This window comes from Rattus rattus, chromosome 6, assembly GCF_011064425.1.
Source record: "Rattus rattus isolate New Zealand chromosome 6, Rrattus_CSIRO_v1, whole genome shotgun sequence".
NCBI lineage: Eukaryota > Metazoa > Chordata > Mammalia > Rodentia > Muridae > Rattus > Rattus rattus.
Window position 1 is genome coordinate 21,881,897 of NC_046159.1, and position 15,757 is coordinate 21,897,653.

The window sequence follows — 15,757 nt, forward strand, 5'->3', positions numbered from 1 at the left end:
TGTGCTTCCAATAAAGCTTTATTTACAAAAGCAGTCTACAAAGTAGGTTGAAATTGGCCCTCATGCTATAGGTTGTCAGCCCTTAGCATAGCTTTAAAACCTGCCTCTCAAAGTTGGACCCCCCCTTTTAGAGATGAGTCTTGATGCTATATAGACTAGGTTGACCTTGAACTTTTGATCCTCTTGCACCCTCTACCCGACCCCAAACCCTGGAATTATTCATGTGCACCACCAGATCCAGCTCGGGTCTCCTTTTCCATAGATAGAGCCATTGCTTTTATTTGGAAAGAATTCATTCATCACACATTTATTGAGGGCTGGAAAAATGTCAGGCATTGTGCCAAGTATTTAGGGAGGCAAAGGCCTCGTCCTGTTGTGGAGGAGCTGGGATTAGAGGGCAGAGATAAGTAAAGACGTTCAACAGGACTTTCGCAAATGTGTTCCAAGAGGGAAAAGAAAAGAATGTGCTAGAGTCAGAGAAGCAGAAGAGACAGAGCTGACGTCCACTCAGGTGGGGACTAAACAAAGTCTCCATGGGGATGATCTTGGCAGCATCCAGGAAGAGTGTGTGTGTGTGTGTGTGTGTGTGTGTGTGTGTGTGTGTGTGTGTGTGTGTAACTAGGAGAAGCCAGAGCACATTCTGAGAAGTAGGAACAGTGAGCAAAGGTATGGCAGCCATTCTGCAGCTGCAAGGTGCCTTGCTCGGCCTGGACCCTTGCCACAACCTCCCAGCCACCTTCCTTGTTACCAGACTTCCCAGACTAGCAGCACACAAACCCTGTCACCTGAGCCTTCCTACTTACAAAAATTTCCATGTAATCCCCTTTATTTACTGAATAGAATCCAGATTCCTCGTTTTGGCACACTGGTGCTTCAGTCTATTCTGAGCTGCCTCTCTAACCCCAGGTCCAAAATGCCCCCACACGACAATCCTGCAGCAGCCAGTGCTCAGCCCTGCTGGGACTACCTACTCAAGTGTCTTTCGTTGTTGTAAAGCCATAAGCTCTATATACTCTGGGGTGGGGTGGGGAAGGTGTGGGAGTGGGGTGGGGGTGGGGCACTCTTTGCAAATGTGCTCCCAGGGAAGCCATTCTATTCGGATTCCCACACACTAACAGCAGGTATCAACCATTCTGTCCCTCAGTTACAGCAAGTGCAATTAAACCTCATAAAATGACCCTTGCCAGGCTGGCATCTCGGACTGCACATGGAAGTGTTGAGAACACGTATGATGTCTGATACCTAATAATTGTTCAATGAATGTAACATAAACTTGTGGGAGCTGGGGAGATGACTCTGTGGGTAAAATCCTTGCTTCCCCAGTTCCCCTCCCCAGAACCTACATAAAAAGTCAGGCATACACATCTATAATCCCAGTGCTTGTCAAGGGAGACAGCACCCTGGATTTGCTGGCTACCCAGCCTAACCTAAATGTCAAGTTCCAGGTTCAGGGACAACCCTTATCAAAACAAACAAACAACCCACCGAGGTGAAAAGCAGAGGAAGGTCCTTAAAGCCAACCTCTGACTTCAACACACATATATACAAATAACGAGTATGTTATTTATGTAAGTAATAAGTTAGCTATGTTTTGTATATACTGTTATTCTTAGCGAAAGACATATCAGCATACAGAAATGATTAAAATGTATACCGTATAGCTACATGCTAAACAGACACAAACTTAAGGTTTAGAGACTCGGTGGGTCTGAAAAAATCCAGATCCCACATTCAGATGTGTTCCTAACCTGACTCTGTCCTTTTCTACACTTCTGTTTAAATGGACAGCTCAGAGGAACTATGTTAAATTCTCTAAGCTGAGATGCTGTAATGCTGTGGCTCTTAAGCCCTTAGACAAGCCTCATGATCCCAGGGTAGTTATATAAAGAATGAGAAGATGGGACCCAAACACAGGGGCGTGTGTGTCCATACACAAAGAACATAGGTCAACTTCACTGCAAGTTTCCAGAGAAAACGCACATGGAACTATTCCTAGACAAAATGCTTCTGAGTTGGCAGGCTTTTTACCTCACAGGCATGGCCACTGCTCTGGATTACACAGCCCTGACCTCTGCCTTGTCCTAGACGTCCAGTGGACTCTCAGTGGGTTCCAGGAGGCCAGCAGGGGTCATTGACGGCAAGATGTCTCAGATCAAGGTTGGACTCCTGAAAGAGCTAGTTGGCAATAGAGGGAGGGAAGGGTGTGCAAGTCTTCACAAACACACTCTGACAGTCAATTACAAATGCAGCTTTTTGGGGCTTCAAAAATGGCACACAGGGAAAAGCCCTTGCCACTCACTCAAGCCTAGTGGCTCAAACGAAACCTTCAGAACCTACATAAAAAATCTGGATGCAGAGGAATGCACCCAGAATCCCAGCATTGCAATAGCAAGTTGGGAAACTGAGACAAAAGAACTGTGTAGAAGCTCCTGGGCTAGGTAATCTGAAGTGCTCAGTGCAGAAACAAAAGGGGCTCTGCCTCAGAAACAAGGCAGAGAGAGAGAACTGACTCCCCAAATCCATTTTGGAACCACTGCCCCCCACATATACACAAAGTAAACAATAAAAGTTTTAAAGCACCAGCACCTAGCATGTCTTTTAAAAGATGATGCATTTCCAGACATTTTAATTTGGGAGTCAGGGGTAGGGGCTGGGACAGAAGGGACAAAGGGGAGTAGAAATGACCAAGAGAAACAAAACAGAGATTGGCCTCCGTTTCTAAAACCTGGAACATGCATGTCTACATTGCATACATACATGGATGCTGATGGTCACCTGAGAACTGCCCACATTCCTGAACCAGGAGCTCCACTACATTGTATCCCACTTTCAGTCATCAAGGGCCAGTGCCGCACAGTTCACACAATTCTACCATCACCACCATTGCTGCGTTTCCCTTATGTACTTACTCTACACTCCCCCCACCTCCATAAAGTCAACCATCATGGTCTAGTCTGCCACTCTCTCTATGCCCACTGAGAGGCACCAAATGGCTATTTGGTGTCTCCCCTTCCCCAATAAATCTCTTGCATGAGGCTTGTTGGGTGGTGTGATTTTGTGACATTCCTTGGCCCCTTGATAGTCAGGATACTTTTGGTTGCAAAACCCTTTCTTTAGAAGGTAGTGCTTGCTTTAGTGAGGTCAGGGCAAACGCGATCAGAAGGAACCTCCTCCAGAAGAACCGTGTGAAGGCCTCAGAGCCTCAGAGGGCACCATGGGGTGGAAAGGTACTTTTGATGGTCACTTTCACATACAGGATGACCTCAACACATACCTGCCAGTGGCCCTGGGAAATCCATCATCCTTGCAGTATCATGGAGGAAGTGGGACTTTCCTCTCATGCTCGTCTCTTTATCGAACTGCTGTCCTTGAGGGACAGATCGTCTACACACAGTATCTTGTCCTAACATCGCTGTTTTCTAGTGCCAGTGTGCTTGCTATGCTCCTTAGTTCCCACTTATTATTCCAGTCTCACAATAAAAGCTCGGGTCTCCCACCCCCACATGTAAATCAGTGTGGTCAGCATGGATGCCCTTGCCCCCCTCTGCAGGTACTCCAAGATATCTAGAGCCACAGAAAACCCCTCTCTACACACACCCTGATGTTACAGGTGTTTCCAGCATGGACTGAGTACCCTTGAGCATTTCCAAAAGGCAATCCAAAGAGCCGGAAATAAACACCAAGCCTTGAATTAATCTAAGGGAGGAAATATATATATATATATATATATATATATATTTATATATATATATATATTTATTTATTTATTTATATCCATAACCCTCTAGCATGCAGATGCCAAATCCAAGACTTGTTCTTTTCAAGGAAAAGTCTGGAGGGCTGAGTCAGATGGGAGCCCTGCTGGGTTCACTTCAGAGGACACAGGGATGCCGGCCTTCACCAACACCAACACCAACATTTGTTTCTAAAACCAGCCAGCCTCCCTTAGGACAAGAGAAACACAGGAAATCCTCACTGTGGCTGCATAATAGAAGCCAGCTTGGCTGGGCCAGTGACAGATTAACCCTGGCCAAGCCAATTAAGGAAGAATCCATAAGTTGATTTTCAACTAAATCTTTACAAAGCCTGCTGTAAAGTGCTCCAGAAATGTTGGAAGTACAGAGACTGGAAACATGTCTGGGCACAAACTCCAGGGGTTTCCTCCGCTCACCCTCAGCAGCCAAGAGCCTTACTAACTAAAAGTCAGCCTTACACTGGCGAATGCTGGACACAATTAAAACTGTGAGTGATTACCTGGGCTTGGGCTAAAATAACAAGGAGGAGCGGAATATGCTAAACGAGACAGCAGCCAGCAAGGACATTCCAGGACAATCTACTTAATAGAAAAAAATCAATGATGTAGGAGGGAAAACAGAACCCACTTGCCAGGGTAGACTGAAAAGCTAACAATGGAACAAAATCCCGATTTTTCATTCATTTATTTAAAAGTCATCAGGGGAAATATCTGCCCTTCTATTTTATGTACACATACACAAACATACAAACACAGTAAAGTCCAGACCCTTGAGTTGGCATTCAAAGTCCATTGTGATCTGACCCAAACTTACCCATTTCTTCTGTCTAACCTGGTATTTTGTCCTTAGGGCTAGTGTTTGGTAGGAATACTTGAGGTCAACCCTCCCTGCTTGCCAACCGTTTCAAACCGTCTGTGATTTCGAAGGCTGTCTGCACAACACTACTCTAATTTTCTCTATGGTCTGCTGAGCAGATTGTTACTCAGACTCACCTCTGACCCCCCCCAGCCCACCCTTCTCACCTCCACCCCATGAGTCTCTTTCCTCACTTCCCAACTTCCCATCTAGACCAAGTGGAGTGGGCATTACTCTTTCTCTCTCTCTCTCTCTCTCTCTCTCTCTCTCTCTCTCTCTCTCTCTCTCTCTCTCTCCACACACACACACACACACACACACACAAACATGGCAGAAAGCAAAATGTGTGAACTGAAATCATTTTCCTTCATCAGAGTGCCGTGACAAGTCTACGACTCCACACAGCAATTCTCTTTGCTCGATACTTCTCAATGCTCGATGCTGCGACGGGCACAGGAAGAACACTCTGCAGAAGGTCATAGGAAGAATGTCCCAATTCTAATGAAAATTATGACAACTTTCTTTAATACCCACCCCCTTTCATTTAGTAAAAGCAAAGCCCCCCATTTAGGAGGATTGAAAATCGGGGTCTTCATCTACCCTATAGTCATAAGAAGACCCTATAGTCATAAGATACCACAAGGTCATGGTTGCAAGAGACAGAGGAACCGACTGGAACCGAGCCGGGAAACCGCCTGTCTGCTGGTAGCTTTCAGTGTGCCAGAGGGTGCTTTGGGCTGACAAAAGGTGTCCATAATCTTACCCAGCTCTGGACGTTAAGTCTACAGTGCCAAGCTGCCAGACGTAAAGAGCCCACTTGAACACCAGTGACCAGATGCTCTCTGATTGGATTTGGGGTTGGCTTTGCGAGTGGGAACCCAAGTCTGGTACTGTAAACCTGGCCAAACGTCCATGGAGAAGTCATAGGCCCCAGCAGATACCTTATTCCTGATGGTTTGCTAAATGATGGTAAACTGCCTTCTACATATCCGTGCTAGTACCACAGACAAATGAACGCTACTCTAGGCCCTAATCATTGGAGCCTCCCTTTAGTGAACAGCACTCAATACAGAGACTCATGATTATCTAAGAAGCTGAAAATCAGTGATATGTGAAGGTTCAGCCCTAGACAAGATGTTTATACCACGCTTTTGTGACTCAGGGAAAGGAGATAGAAAGGGAAAGAGCCAACAGATAGGGGGAGGAGCTGTGCAATGTCACATGACAGCCATTGTAACCAATCATAGCAGCTATGGGCACTGGACCTGAACAGTACTGGCCCTGCCAACAGTCAGTCATGTATGTGGGAGGGGCTTGTGGGATCTTACTGCGGAATGACTGGTTGTCTATGGATTCTGAGAAAAGGGGAAACACTGCCTTAAGTTATAGACCCTCCGAGACACACAGTGCATAGTTCACCATCTGTAGTCACACATGCAGCTCTGGCTAAACTCAGTTTGTCACAAGACAGAAGGACACGCATGAGGGGAAATGTGTGTGTGAAGGGAAGAGGAATGAAGGAAGACAGGAGAGCATCAGAATGCATTGTGTAAGTACATGAAATTATCAATGAACCAATTTAATTAACAAAAGATAATAAAAATATTAACACGGATAGTAAAAACAACGATGTAAAAGAAAACAGGCAAATGACCTATCGCGTCTGGTAAGTTTACAAGAAATGTCTGATAAGTACAAGTTAGATCCTCTGAGAGAAAAATGTGTGGAGAATTGGGGAGACCAAGGAAAGGCTTCCAACACCAAAACAGCTGGGGACTGCACTTTCCGGTGTGATTGTGTTTGAGGTTCTATGCTTCTATTCTATGTCCCACTGAGGTTCAGAATGCTCTTCCAAGTGGCTTGACTGGAGATGCAGTGGTTCGGTTAGATGATAATAAACTCACGGCATCGAACGCAACCTATTTCATGCTTTCAAATGTCAAAGGAGAACTCGAAAACTCGATTTTAAGCACTGCCTGTGAAGACTTTGATTTCATTGTTGTTTGCTACATTTGTCCAGCTAGTCTTTGCATTAATCTCTATCGATAGATTGTTCCTCTACATCTTTATCTTAAGAAAAACGAGAAGGAAACTGAGTCCTAAGGGTCATCGTTTTCTGTGAACCAGTTGTGAGTGAGGCAGGGGAGGGAGGGCATGTGGTGTTTGTCCTGCTAAATGGTCTTGGAAAAGCACTCAGCGCTAATTCAGTGCTGTTCCTTTTATAAGCCCTCATTTTAAAGATATGTCCGCCATCCTTTTCTCCTAAGAGTGTCTGGTGACAAACACAAAGGGCTTGTGAGTGTTGGTGGCTAAGAATAAATGGGAGCAATGGGAAGGACAGGGTGTGGGCCATGTCCTCAGCCCGGGGCTCTGATGTTGGGGAAAGCAGCAGCATGTGTGACAGACATGTGACCCGTCAATATTCACCCTTCACTACTCACTCCCTTACTTGATCTGCCAGTCATTCAATAAGCATTTATCTATCGGAGTCCACCCACTGGACTTCATGCTCATCACAGAAAGCAAAGACTATCTGTGCTATGGTTTGGATGTCTGTGCTATGGTTTGGATGTGCTCTCCTCCCCTCTGAATTCATATGGTAGACTCAGATCTCTGAGAGGCGATTTGAACTCATGGATGTGTTAATGTTGTTATAGGACAAGATTAATTGTATTTATTATAAACCTACATTTGTGGCCTCTTGTTCTATATTCTCTTGTGCTCTGTTGCCCTTCTGCCTTCCTCGGTGGGATGATACAACAAGGAGACTCTCATCAGTTGCTTGAACTTCTGAGAGTCCAGAGCCATGAGCCAAATACATTTTTATTGTGTTTAATTTACCCAGCCCGTGGCATTCTATTGCAGCAACATGAAGCAGACTAAGATAAACAGATTGCTATTATCCTTTTAAGAGCTCAAGAAAGCACTCAGGAAGAGGAGAGCATAAACATCCCAGACAGTATCACAGAGTCTGACAGCGTCTGCAATCACGGGGAGCTGGGGAGCAGCAGGGAAGAATAACTTGACCCCCCCCAGTAGGTCCCTGGAAAGCACACGCAATTGGTAATTGCTGGGTTCGCCTTGACAAGCAAGTACACGAGCTGTGGAAGGCCTGCTCAGTGCCCAGAGTTAAGGTCTTCCCTGCCCGGATGACTGACGTTTGCAAGCTACCTAGAAAACAAACACAGCAAGTAAAAATTCCACTCTGCCGTTTACACAATGGACTAGGCCTGCTCAGAAACTTCAGGAAGCTGAGGCAGGAAGAGACAGACTTGTAGCAGCGATGTAAATATTAAGAATTTGTCAGTGTAACCCCTGCACAAACCTCTAAGGAATGGTTTCTGCTGAACATATGGTACATGGAAGTGATCTGTTCACTCTTGTACACTTCCTCCTCCTACACACACACACACACACACACACACACACACCATACACCACACACACAAACACAAACACTACATACACATACAGGACACACACACAGAAACACATATACACTCATGGACAAACACACACACACAGACACACAGAGACATACAGACAGACACATAACTTATCACAAACACCACACACACACCACACACACACACACACACACACACATACATACCACATACATACACCACACAGCACACACACATACACCACACACACACCACACAGAAACACTACACACACACACAAAACATAATAGACAGACAGAGACAAACAGACAGACACATACCATACCACAAACACTACACACACCACACATACACACCATACACATACACCATACATCACACACACCATACACACACATCATACATCACACACACACACACAAACACACACACACACACACAAAAGAGAGAGAACACTACACACACACACACACACACACACACACACACACACACACACACACACACGTGAGCAGGGAGTGGAGAACAGCCATGAGCTCACCCTTCCTTCCATCTACCCATAGCAATCACATCATGATGGTAAAGCAGCAGAGAGACAAAGGCCAGGAAGCCAGGCGAGTCCGGAAAGGCACTTCACAAGAGGCATCATTGCCACAAGAACCCTTACATATTTTATTCTTTTTTCTCCAGAAGGCTGTGAAAAAGTCAACAAAATGAAAATAAAATTAGACCTGAAAATACAGCAAAATGTACAGAAACTTTATTGAAAACGAAATAAGGAAGTCAGAAAACAGGGAAACGACAAATATACACACTCTAGGGACTCATAATGTGACTGTGACACAGTGACAATATTTCCTCCTGAGCTCCCGACTATACAAGGAGATACGGAGAAGAGTTCCTTCCACCTGTTTACCCCTCTGTTTACACAATCCACCCTGTGTCCTGGCACTGGCCAGGTACCCTGTGCATGCCAGAGGCAGTAATAGAGATGGTGTAGTTAAGTGGCATCCAGGTATGGCGCCGTCGTTTCTAAGTATGCATGGAAGGAGAGATACACAGTATGGACAGCATGAAGCTGCTTCTGCCTCAGAAGTAAGGGGAAACAAGTAGCCTGGAAGTCACCCTGTTTCCCAGAAACCCTGGAGCAGGTCCTCTGTGCCATATGAACTGTGGTTAGGTGCCATTTAGAGAGAGAGCAGGTACCCAGTTATCCAGTGGGCTGACTCAGTTCTACAAACACGGTGGCTCAGGGAAAGGAATTTCCCAGTGCTCTGAGGAGCACACACTTTTATTCCACTAGCTTTGTGCCTTGCTTGGGGACAGGAACTGAGACCCACCCTGAATGGGGGTTGCACCTTGCAACAGACGCACATCTGTGTGACTTTGTCCCCACTCCTGGTACCAAATCTGTGCAGTTGTTGCAACTGTGTCTACTGTGGTGTCGGGTGTATGGCAAAGGCTATTTGTATCACAACTAACCCGGAAGCAGAGAGTGAGGCCAGGATGGAACCTTCAGCAACACCCTTGGCACCTCCTTCGAAGAGCTAAGTCAATGCTTCAATAGGGAGCACCCCACCACCACCAAATAGCAGCACACACAGTGACCACCATTCAAAGTATGAGCCTGGGGGGTACATTCCAAATTCAAACCACAACTGCAGTAGGCCCTTTACTCTCAGGATGAGAGCATCCCTGATGCCTGTGCATCATGGGTAAGGAGATTCTGTGTCTCTGGGTGAGGCAGGCCGTCCCATCTGAGTCTGTCCAGTCAAGGGGTCTGAGAGCCTCGTCAGAAGGTGATGTCTGTGGGGTGTGAGGACCATTTATTTGGCTTTCATTCATTATCTCTTTCCTCCCAGTGCTAGTCCTCATTTATCAGGATAAAATAACAATTTTATCCGTTTTATCAAGACTTTCATCCGGATCTTGTTCTGTCATTTACAGGATTAAATTTGGAGCTACTCTTTCCCCCCTCTGCCAAGTACTGCTCTGTAAGAGAAAGCCTGATGGCTACACGGTGTTTGGTGTTTGGAGAACTTAGCTTGCAGCTCTTACAGCAGAGGAGGAATTTCTCCTCATAGGCCCCTTACAGAGAGTCCATAACTGGGTTGTGAGAGACCTGCGGTAAAAGAGCTTTGAAGCCTCCTTTTGGGGTTGGGGACAGTGATGATTAATGCTAGGTCCTGCTCCTGGGCCAGCTTTCTCTCTCCCCTCAGAGATGGGGGAGGGGAAGCTACCCTTGAAGTCTTTCTTAGTAAGCTCTTCAGGAAGAGGGTTTGATATTGGAGATTCCCTTGAAAGCCTGTCTGCTCCCCTCACAGGTTTTCCAGTAATCCCTCACTCTCAGGTTTCCCTTTGTCTGGAGCCAGCCCATCCCCACACCCACCACTGCCCAAAGGAAGCTCCCTCCTCCTCAGAAGAACTTCCAGCCTCCACTCCAGCTTTCCCTTCACCTCAGGCCCCTCCCCCAGAGCTGCTGGGCCCAGGCCCCAGGCTTCCAGCTCAATTTAGAAAAATGTAAATATAATACATCTCTCCCTGCTGCCGCCCCCCACTGATGACCTGCCCCACCATTACAACAGACAGGCTGTAGTGGGCTCAGCACACTTCCTGTCTGCATGGGTGGTCCTGGGGATCTTGGGAAGGAAACTGACAGCTGAGCGCAAGGCCCAGGATCACTGTGTCAGGCACACCAGTGGGAGTGGGCAGCTTTGGTTTCATTGCTCATTTTTGTTCAAAGTCCAAGACAAGTGGCCTTCTGGAATTGGGGAGGTCTAGCCAGTTGAGAAGGAAGGAAGGAAAGAAAGCTCACTCCCCTCAGTCTCTCACACAGAGCCCAACTTCCTTACCTGGCCTTATCTAAACCTCTTATAGAATGGTCAGGAAAGGGGGTTCTAGGCTCAGTTCCACCAGCAAGCCATGGGGGTGACATTAAGCAGCTCACATAGCCATTGGCATCTTGGGGTTGAGGTGCACAGTTTAGAGGTTATACATAAAAGAAGATACCAGAATCAGAAAGGACCCTAAAGTCACAGCCTAGATGTTTGAAACTCTTTATGGTACTTAGGACACTCCCTTACAAGAAGTGTGGAAGTGGCACTCACTTCCACAGGTGAATTCAGAAACTTTTCTAGCTGTCACTGGGTACCACACTACAATCTCAGAAAGGAAAAGCATAGTGACTCAGTTTATCCTATCCCCAAAATGTTAGTTACAAAGATACTTCTGACACCATCAGGTTTGACCATAGATGAAAGGTGGGTTGTATCACATCCCAGAAAATGCATCCTCTGGTTTAGCTCCCTATATGATGGTGGAAGAAAGGCTGAGAGTGAGAGAGACAGAGAGAGAGAGAGAGAGAGAGAGAGAGAGAGAGAGAGAGAGACAGACAGACAGACAGACAGAGACAGAGAGAGAGACAGAGAGAGAGACAGAGAGAGAGACAGAGAGAGACCACAGCTATACTCCCAGCTAGAAGCAGAGCTAGACCTTCAACTCAGACACACAAAACAGTCTGGGAATGCACAAAGGTGGGAGATTGCTCTGGGCCTTACTGTGATCAGAGAAAGACTCATGAAGTGACAGACTTTGCTTTGAGGACAAGTGTGAGGAAGAATCAGAGGTAAAAGACTGGTGACTCTGTCACCAGGTTTATTGGCCATCCAGAAGAATGGCAGAAACTATTACTTCCTAAGAGGTTGAGACGTCTGCTCTCTTTGGCCTTCTAGTTGTTTCCCAGAGCTGCCATGTAGGAGCGCATGGATGGGCTCATGTTACACCTTCTCTTATTTCTCTGGCTTACTCTGAGAAGGAGGGAATAATAGCCTAAGGTGGGGGAGGGGAGCAGGCAGAAGTGAAGCGGAGGATGGGGAATATGAAAGAAGGAGGAGGAGTCGGCAAAAAAGAAGAAACAAGAATAATACACTCTTGATAATCCACCCACTGGATTATCAGCCCATAAATACTTGAGGGCTGACCGGCAAGAAATGATCCTGCCACATTAGGTGCCTGCAGCATAGAGGAAGAGACAAGGACATAAATGGATACCCTCACACAGAGACTCCCTTACAGGGTTGTCAAGAATGTTCTCAGTACTCACTCTGTGAGAGACCTGGGCAACACTCTGTAAGTCAAGGAAGTCTTATTCTTATAAAACCTCATGGCTTTCTTACCATTGGGAATCTATAGTTTAGGAAGCAGTGTCTCAGAAATCCTGCAGTGTAAGGGCCTAAAGGATAAAAGGAAAAGACACTTCAAGGAGCCAGAAACATAGAACTGGCTTTATATACATGGCTGAAAAGACTTGGGGAATTCCAGAGCGAAAAGGAACTTGCAATGTTGGCCAGAGAAAGAGTGCGCTCTTGAGCAAGAGCAACAGGAAGCAAGAACAAAAAGACAAGCACTGGTGGCAAGCCCAACCGGGGAGGTGCGTTGAGGCTGTAGGATGAAAAGCTCCAGGAGGCCAAGAAGTTGTGCAGTGGTAGTGGCTTCCAAAGACACCCCGTGGGGAAGGACAATGTAGACACAATAGATGTACCAGGTGTGGGTTTGGAGAGAACTGGTGTGAACAAAGTGTGGGGACCTAGAAGTCACAAACATGGACACTAAAATACAGTGAGACAGAGGACTCAAGAGCTCAAGGGAACTAAGCCACCCCGAAGACTAGCTTAGAAATGCTTCCTCTGGCACTACTTTGGGGGCTCTTCCCTGCCCCAGAGGAAGTCTCAAAACACACATGGGTTGGTAACTGGAAGAAGAGACACCTGGGTTGGGTCAAGTAGGTAATTGCTATAGCCCAAGGATGTTGGATGAGTAGCCAATTAATTAGAAGAGGAAGATGAGGAGAGAGAATGGCCAACCTGGCAAGAGAGACATGTTCTAAGAGAGGCACTTGGGTCCCTCCCTGTGGCTATCAGACTATTGAGACCACAGACCCCAAAGAAGTAAGACATTCCCCAGGCATCACATTCTAGAGAAAAGACAAAAGTTGAAGCCCTGGTGCCAACCAGAGAAAGAACTGACCTCCCAACAAAGGAGTTCATACAGTGCTGACAACCTATTCATCACTTACCAAGACAGACCTGAACAACAATAATGATGGACTGACCAACGATGGATGAAACTATGCTTTGATCAGGTCTGCCTAACTGTGTATACATCTTGCCCTCCATTTAAGCCTAAACCTTATGTCAGCACCCAAAAGACTGATGGGGCGGAGGTTTAGGGTCACCGGACTCCTCTATTCATTTCAATTTCCATGCGGCCATATTACATGTGTCTACCTTCTCTGCTCTTCACTTTTACTTGTCTTTTTGATGGGCATATTGGGAACTGGTGGCCAAGCCAGTTGGGACTGTCAGAGCCCAGGTTTAACCCTATAAACCCTGTAACAAAAGACATTTTTCCATCACATATCTGAGTAATTGAAAGCCTTGATCTCTGAAGGGCCAGAGACTGGAGTTTTTTTCCTGTGGTAGAAAGGGTTTCCTGGTCAGTGTCTGCTTGATGGTCTCTCTGTGTCTGTCTTCTGAAGTTCCAGGGTACCCAGGCCACATCTGTTGTCACTGTGGCTTGTCATTATAGCACTGTCTTCAAGCTGGCTGGAGGCCAACAGCATGTACCAGCATTAAGAAAATGAGTCTTGAAGTTCAAAGCCAAGCTGTAAGGTCGAGGCTACAGTGAAAGCCTTGTCAGACTTACGTTCTTCTCTGTTCGCTTCTGAGACCTCAGTCCCCCAAAGGATGGGGGAAACTAGAACTGGAAGCAACTTTTCTTTGAGAGAAACCCTGATAATAAACATGGATTACAATTATTTTGGGAGCTAAAGATACACATAAAGAAATATCTGACATTTTCCATGGGAAAGAAAGAGTCCTGTATCTCATGAGATAAAGAGAAACAGGGATCTGCTTCTCAAGCACTACAGGAAGGAGGGGTGCGGGGCTCTTCATTCAAGATTTTGCTGAGCTTTTTGGTGTACCTTCCAGGACCTGTGCTGAGTGGGATTAGTAGAAGACTAAGACATTGTCTTTACTCACGAAGTAATCACGTCTTCCAAAGGGCACAGGTAAAGAACATGAACAGGAGAGGACCTGGTAGGGGTTGGGGGAGGCATGAAGAATCAGAAAACGTGTCCAAGAGCAAACGTGTCTGAGTCTAAACAACTCTGCAAGAGCCTGTGGACAGGCGAGCTAGGCTAGTACAAGCAGGTACAGATGTAGTGTGAGTGCTCCCAACATTTAGGCCTGACCTTCTGAAAGGACAGCCAGAGGAGAGAGCGAGCTCATGCGTGCCTTTGCATGCTACCCTAAGGGAAGTCAGTAGCACTGAAGGATCTCAAGAAGGGGCATTGCTTGCGCGTGAGAAAAGCTGTTCTAAACACTGAAAAAGAAGCTATGAGAAGGAGTGGGAAAGAAAATGGGGTGACAAGGCAGACTGTGTGTTCAGTAATGCAAGAGAAGGAGGATAAGACTTCAGCAAGAACTCAAGAAAGCAGTCATTAAGGGACAGCTCTCCTAATAAGAATGGTGCCGGGATCCTGTTGAGCTTCTCTCCTGACAACACTGGTATGAGTTGGAAGGGAGGCAAGCTTTGACGCAGGTTCTAAGCTGCTTTTGCTAACAAGCTAACTCTGCACTTGGGCCCAGAAGGGAACCAAAAGGAGGCAAAAAGCCCACATCTCTGTCTTCATTTTGAGTCTGGACTTTGGCTGAGGTTACGGAGTTAATATATTGTCCTTAGCCTTTCTTCTTGAGTCACCCTAGGCTCTAGAAAGAACAAAACCTGGTGAGAGAAACCATACTTCCACATAAGACAAGAACCCATGAGGACCAGGCTGCACCTTCAGGTGTTAACAGATTAACAACTGAACAACCGATCCTACCAACTTAAGGTTCAGGAGTAGAGACAACAATGGGCAGCTCACACCATGATCAGGATTGCTTACCTTCTGTTTAAACTAAACGTCATTGTCAATCATCCTAAAGATGACCTTGGGGTCACTGAGTAACCTTCTGACAAGAATGAAAGTATTCTAAAAGAGACACTAGTATCCCTCCTTTTGTTTATAAGAGTATTGAGAAATACGGGGACCCCTACACACACACACACACACACACACACACACACACACACACACACACAATGTAATTTACCTGAGTCTCATGCTAGGAAAAGCGAAAGACTTGGTGCCTGTAGCAAACAGAAAGCACGTCTCGTTGGGTCACCTTGTAGGAGAAACTGAGACCCAGACAAGGAAGATGATGTGGGAGCACACCATGACCATGACTGCTCACTTAGATATTCTTGCTCTCTGCTGAAAACTAAGCTTTGCTCCAGGATCCCAGATATGGGCTAGAGATGGATGTGTGTCCTTGGATCTCTTTGTTCTTTTCCTCAGTGTGGTCACTTTGAATACATCTTTGCTTTTTTCTCTGCTTTTCACTGCCAGACAAGCAGTTAAGCCTACTTTTTACATGTTGCGATCAGACTGTTTCCTGTTCTCAGTCACTCTGTATTGTATCAAACAGTAGTTTTCCAAACTGTGCCCTGAGCTGAGAGACTCCATTTTTACAACCAACTTTTGACTCCAATTTGAGGAGCGAGGATGCTTTGGTACTCAGGTGGACACCTGTATTGTACCATTTGTGCAACGCCATCCATGAAGCACAGACTGAGGAAGACTTACTCCTGGGAGCAGAAACAGTACCACACTATACATGCAGCATGGGTATTCTA

The 15,757-nt window shown here is 46.1% G+C and overlaps 1 protein-coding gene across 1 annotated transcript in view; it reads right to left on the minus strand.

Annotated features, from left to right (window-relative positions):
- The window catches only part of Ano2 (anoctamin 2), a 332,547-nt gene that overhangs the window by 21,197 nt on the left and 295,593 nt on the right, over positions 1-15,757 (minus strand). The window lies entirely within an intron of this gene.